This window comes from Mytilus trossulus, chromosome 12, assembly GCF_036588685.1.
Source record: "Mytilus trossulus isolate FHL-02 chromosome 12, PNRI_Mtr1.1.1.hap1, whole genome shotgun sequence".
Taxonomy (NCBI): domain Eukaryota; kingdom Metazoa; phylum Mollusca; class Bivalvia; order Mytilida; family Mytilidae; genus Mytilus; species Mytilus trossulus.
Window position 1 is genome coordinate 35,640,169 of NC_086384.1, and position 5,437 is coordinate 35,645,605.

General features: G+C 31.9%; 1 long non-coding RNA gene across 1 annotated transcript; it reads right to left on the reverse strand.

Moving 5' to 3' along the window:
* Positions 1–525: 525 nt before the first annotated feature.
* LOC134692746 (uncharacterized) lies at positions 526–1,889 on the reverse strand. Its single transcript, XR_010102262.1, has 3 exons — positions 1,845–1,889; positions 833–942; positions 526–587 (listed from the first exon to the last, which is right to left on the reverse strand). It is a non-coding gene; the product is annotated as an uncharacterized LOC134692746 (long non-coding RNA).
* Between the last annotated feature and the right edge of the window lie 3,548 nt (positions 1,890–5,437).

Genomic DNA, 5,437 nt, shown 5'->3' on the forward strand with positions numbered 1-5,437 from the left:
ATGTTGACAAAACAATAAGTGCACATGCATTTCTAATAAAAACTGTAACTTTACCTAGAACGGAAGTGTGTTTTGAAGTTGTAGGCATACTTCCCGAAAATAACGTCAACAAAACTGCCAAAGCAAGTAGCACGGTCAGAATATATCCGATCTTTCCTCCGGACTGAAGCGGCAGAAAAAATGTTACAAATGTTAATACAGCAGTTAAAATGGTCGGAAATATAACACTCATAACGTAGTGACCGGGCAATCTTTCTAACTCTATTCGGAACAAAAGTTCGGAAAATACTAGGTCGTCTTCAATTAATTCAGATGGGTACTGGGATGTTGTTGTTAGATCCCATTCTCCATCTGGTCTGTAGTCTTCTAGATTTATGTGAGTTTTGAAGAATGTCAGATTGACAGCGTCTATAGGGAAACCCCAGCTAGCTAATTCTATGTCACATGATTGGCTGTCATATGGGAAGTAAGTCACATCCATGTCACATGACGTAGACAAAACAGCAGGTGGTTCCCATCGTACTTCACCATCATATTTTATACGGACTGTCTTTTCAGCACCAAGATTTTTTCTTAATTCCAAAACCCTGAAATTAAAACAAAAAGTTATTTTGCAATGAGTGAAATGAATATAAATGATACGTCTTTATGTCTTAATGACATGAAAGATGAATAGTATTTTACTGGTTACAGTTGAATAGACATCAGTTGAACGTAACAAATACAATGTATAAAAAAAGTTAGTAATTCAGTTTTGTAAGATTTGATAACCAAATTTCTAGTTGCAACAATGACTATTTATAATAAAGAAGTATTTTTCTTAAAAACATACGAATTCTGCACAATCAATTCGGGGTGCCAAACTACTTCCTCGGGAACATATATATATTCAACATTTCCATAAGACGATTTTGTCCAGGCCAATCGGCTATCATTCCATACCTAAAAATCCATATGATTAGTAAAGTCATATTAAATAAATGCATTTAATAACAAAAGTTAAGCCTACTATAAAAACAATCTAAAAATATGAATAGCAGCGTCTAAGAACGACAATAATTCCTTACAAACAAAAACAAAATACAAAATGAATAATGTTGTTGAACGATGCTGATTAAACATGAATACATACGACCTATATTAATGCAATTGTATTTACAAATCTACCCGAATAACGAATACATGCATTTGTTCCAACTTTTTGATGAAACCGTAGTTGTTTGTGTTAATTGTTAAAGAGCTCCTGCACACATGTACACTTTTGTTCTATAATATTGCACTTTACGAAATAATGTCGGTATTGGAACGTAAACGCTTCCAATTCACATCTTCTCCCGTATTGGATGTAAATATACAGTCACTTAGTAAATAGTTTTGTGCTATCAATTAAGTATAGGATTATTGAACAAAACATACGGAAAAGCAATTGTCAATAGCCAATACGATTTTATTTTGACTTGTCCGTATAAGGGAAAACAGCAAAGTTACCGATTGGTCTAGAATTGGTAGTACTGAACAGATAGGACAATAGTTTATATTCTACAGATGTTTGCATCGATACTGATAGCAGATTATTATATATAAATAAGATGAAATAGAAACGTACAAATATTTCCATCTAGTTACACTGACCATTTGTTTTGCTGAAATTGTTGTATACACGATGTTTTTTTCATCTAATTCGTATAAGTTCCCAGCAAAACAGTATACAAGAACCATTATTAAATTAGAGTTCTCATATTAAAACATTCGTATATTAGTTTATTCCAGTACAAACGTGTTTCAATAGAGATCACTTCTCTTTCTTTAAAAAAATATATTAAATCCTAAATAGATATACTGACCACGGTAAACCATCCTGATGTCGACAATATCTGTGCCTTTAAATCCTTCAACAGTTAAATACAAAACAATTGTACACAATTTGTAAAAAGAAATAAGTTCAGAAATTACTTGCAAACCTTAGACGGCGCCAGAATAATAAATAGACTATTAAATGCAATTTTTCAGATGAATATTATAGTTTGGGAATAAGACGAAACCTTTTTTTTTTCTATTCATGCATATATCTTAAATGAATTAAGTTAGTTTATACATTTGGGAAATCTATCTCTTTTTTGATATTTTAATTTTGTATATGGATTTTACATTGGAAAACTAATTTTAACGTAATGATGTAAAAGGAATTAATCTGCGTCATTTCTATATTACTAAAAGAAGAGACTGATTTCATTGAGATGCATATCCTGTGAGATAAAGTTGGAAATATTTGTAATATGATGTATGTAGTGTTTTGTACACCATACATTTGTCTTTGAAACAATTTTTTTTTCACCTAGAACGCAAACATTTTTTAGAAAATATCCTCATTCGGAGACGTTATCGATCTGTATCTAATAAGCTTTTCCGCATGCTCAGTTATTTTTCACAGCGTTACTCATTTTGATCCTTTTTTGGAATGTCTTCGGATTTTACGTAGCTCATAAGGTTAACGAATTGAAACGGTTAAAAAATCCCCTGAAAACCACCCTTTGCCACACTTTTTGTTGGGCACCTAATATTTGAATTATTCAACAGAGATGAATGAGTTTTTTTGCATTTTGTTCATCTCTTTCATTTTTTTAAAGAAATAGAATTAATTCATTAAGCGTGTCCGAACCCTTACTGTGTCCACCTTATAACGGTTTCCACACTCTTTATTTCAACACTTGCCTAATTGACCACGAGCATCCTCTAGTATGCATACAGAAAACACGTTTGATAGGCAAATATGCAACACAAATAGCATAAAGTGGATGTGTGGTAGTTTTCTTTGACATGAAGCTTTATGATGCTTTTAACTTGGTTGAAAATATTTTTCGTATGGTAACAATTTGCTTTCACATCCTTTCATCTATGTATTATTTAATTTATCAAACTAACTATTCTTTAATTATCATAACCATTCTGTAATTATTATCTCTAGACCATGATGTGGAAGAATTCATGGTTCGAAATCTGCATTGTTTAATCAACTCCATATTACTATAATGATGATAACCAAAGTAGATCGACGTTTTACAAAAAAATAGTTTATTCCATCAAGATATTAAAATTCATTTAACAAACATTGACACTCAATATACAGATTACAAACGCACAAAAACAAACCACCAACAGACAGAGAGATATGAAATATGAAAAGAGGCAAAACATACCATGTATACCTAAGTAATATTTAATTTTTAAGTTGAAAAAACTGAGATCACCAGCGATTTTTTGTCAGCTCCCATGTACCAATGAACGGACTGGTATAACAATCAAGTGACAGTAACTTTATCTTGGTACATTTTACTACTGCCAGCGCAGCAACGAAAAAAACAAACTTATTAAGGTTCAGTGTACTATATAAAGAAACACGATGATCGGTTATGTACTTTACACTTTGTTCCATTTTTTGACAAGTGTCTACAAAAGCCGACATTATTGACAATTCAAGCTACTTGAGGAGGACAAGGTTGTTACTCCAGTGGAAAATAATTTAGATAAGTTTAAGCCAGCATTTTGGAAAGGATGCTTTAACGATCAAAAGGTATATTTCTCTGGTTCCAAAAGTTAACAATGAATATTACAAAGTGACATAAAGTTTAACAACAATACAAAAGTTGCAGGAATGTCGTGGTCTAAGAAATTTTTTACAACATTTTCCTAACTTTTAAACCCTGATTAATACACATACACGTAGAGAAGAATACTGGCCCAGAACAAAGTTCATGTAAACAGCATGGCATTATTGACTACGGGTACATTACCTTTCAGAAAAGAATGAAAGTGGAATGTTCACAATGATTGGAAGCTGAAAGCATCCCCTTTGTCGTACAGTATTGTTCGCAACTAACATGCATTGTCAATGTTTAGATGTATTGCAAGATATTATGCAAACTTGACATTATTTGTTCTACATTGTTTTTCAAGTGCGACGGGTTAGATGCGTTCAACATCGTGAACAAACTTTAAAATATTTGGTGAAAGAACATCATCTCTATAACGGAACGTGAGTTCTCATCACTATTTCAATGAAGCTGCTGTTTGACGTCAGCTTCATTTTAATAAAAGAATAAGACAAACACGTATGGTTTTTTTTGTTAGTTGACAAACACCTCCTCCGAATGTAACCAATATATTGTCGATCTAAAAACCAACTATCTTTATTTTTTCAGTTTCAAGATTTTTTTGGGTATAAATCAAGTACGATTAATCCTTTCTTTAGACAAAATGCACGTACCTATATTGACAGTTCTCAGTTATGAAACATAGAAGGACCAATTCTGTAAATTTGTCTGTTCGTTAGAAATGAGGAATACTTGTGTAAAGGATAAAAATTACAAATGTTTTAATAAAATTGAAAGAGAAGAAAGACTTATATTGAATTTACCTTAATGGATCTTTGAAATAATTAAGTACCCACACCTGTTTCGCACCGTTTCTAGAATAAACAGTTTCACAATAACTTTGAAGAGACAAAACATTGTATCTACTAGTTTTCTGATGAAATGAAAGAAAAAGAAAACAACAGTTTCGCATTTACAAAGAAACTAAATAGTTATGTGCTTTGTATCAAAAGTGTATACCAATTGTAATTGTACAATTGCTTGTTTGTTACAATATACACTGCCTGCACTGTCCAATTAGTTAAGGTCCATCAAAAACTAAACTGTATACAAAGTTGTCTTTATAAGTCAAATTGAATTCAAAGTACTGTTGGATTTGAATTATTCAATGAATTGTTAGTCGTGGTACTTTTGAAGATCGGCGAAAACAAAAATTGAGAAAATAACTATACTTTCCAGTGCATTGACAGCCAGCAAGTTGTATTCTGCACTTACAATTACTGGGAAGTCTGGTAGGACTCGTTTATTATAACCAGATACTGTCTGATTAAATAACAATGTGTGAATATCATTTGCGTCGCTCACAGTATATGCTGTCGAATGCATCAATAAATCTAGAAAAAAAACATATCCATTATTTTATTTACAGAAAGAGGGACGAAAGATACCAAAGGGACAGTCAAACTCATAAATCTAAAACAAACTGACAACGCCATGGCTAAAAATGAAAAAGACAAACAGAAAAATAATAGTACGCATGACACAACATAGAAAACTAAAGAATAAACAACACGAATCCCACCAAAAACTAGGGGCTGGCATTGTGATATGCAAACGTGCACATATAAATATACCTGATTTGTGTATATCGTAAATGATCCGTGTGTTTTTTTGGGGAAAATACTGGTTTCAATTAAAGAGCCAAACACCTGATATATATGCATCTATGTCAAGCCAAAATAAGAATCCAAAAGCCGTTTAACATAACTATTAACTCAATATGAAAGTGTAACCATAAAGAACTATTTTGTAACACATTAATGTATAAAAACACAACGTACGAGGCT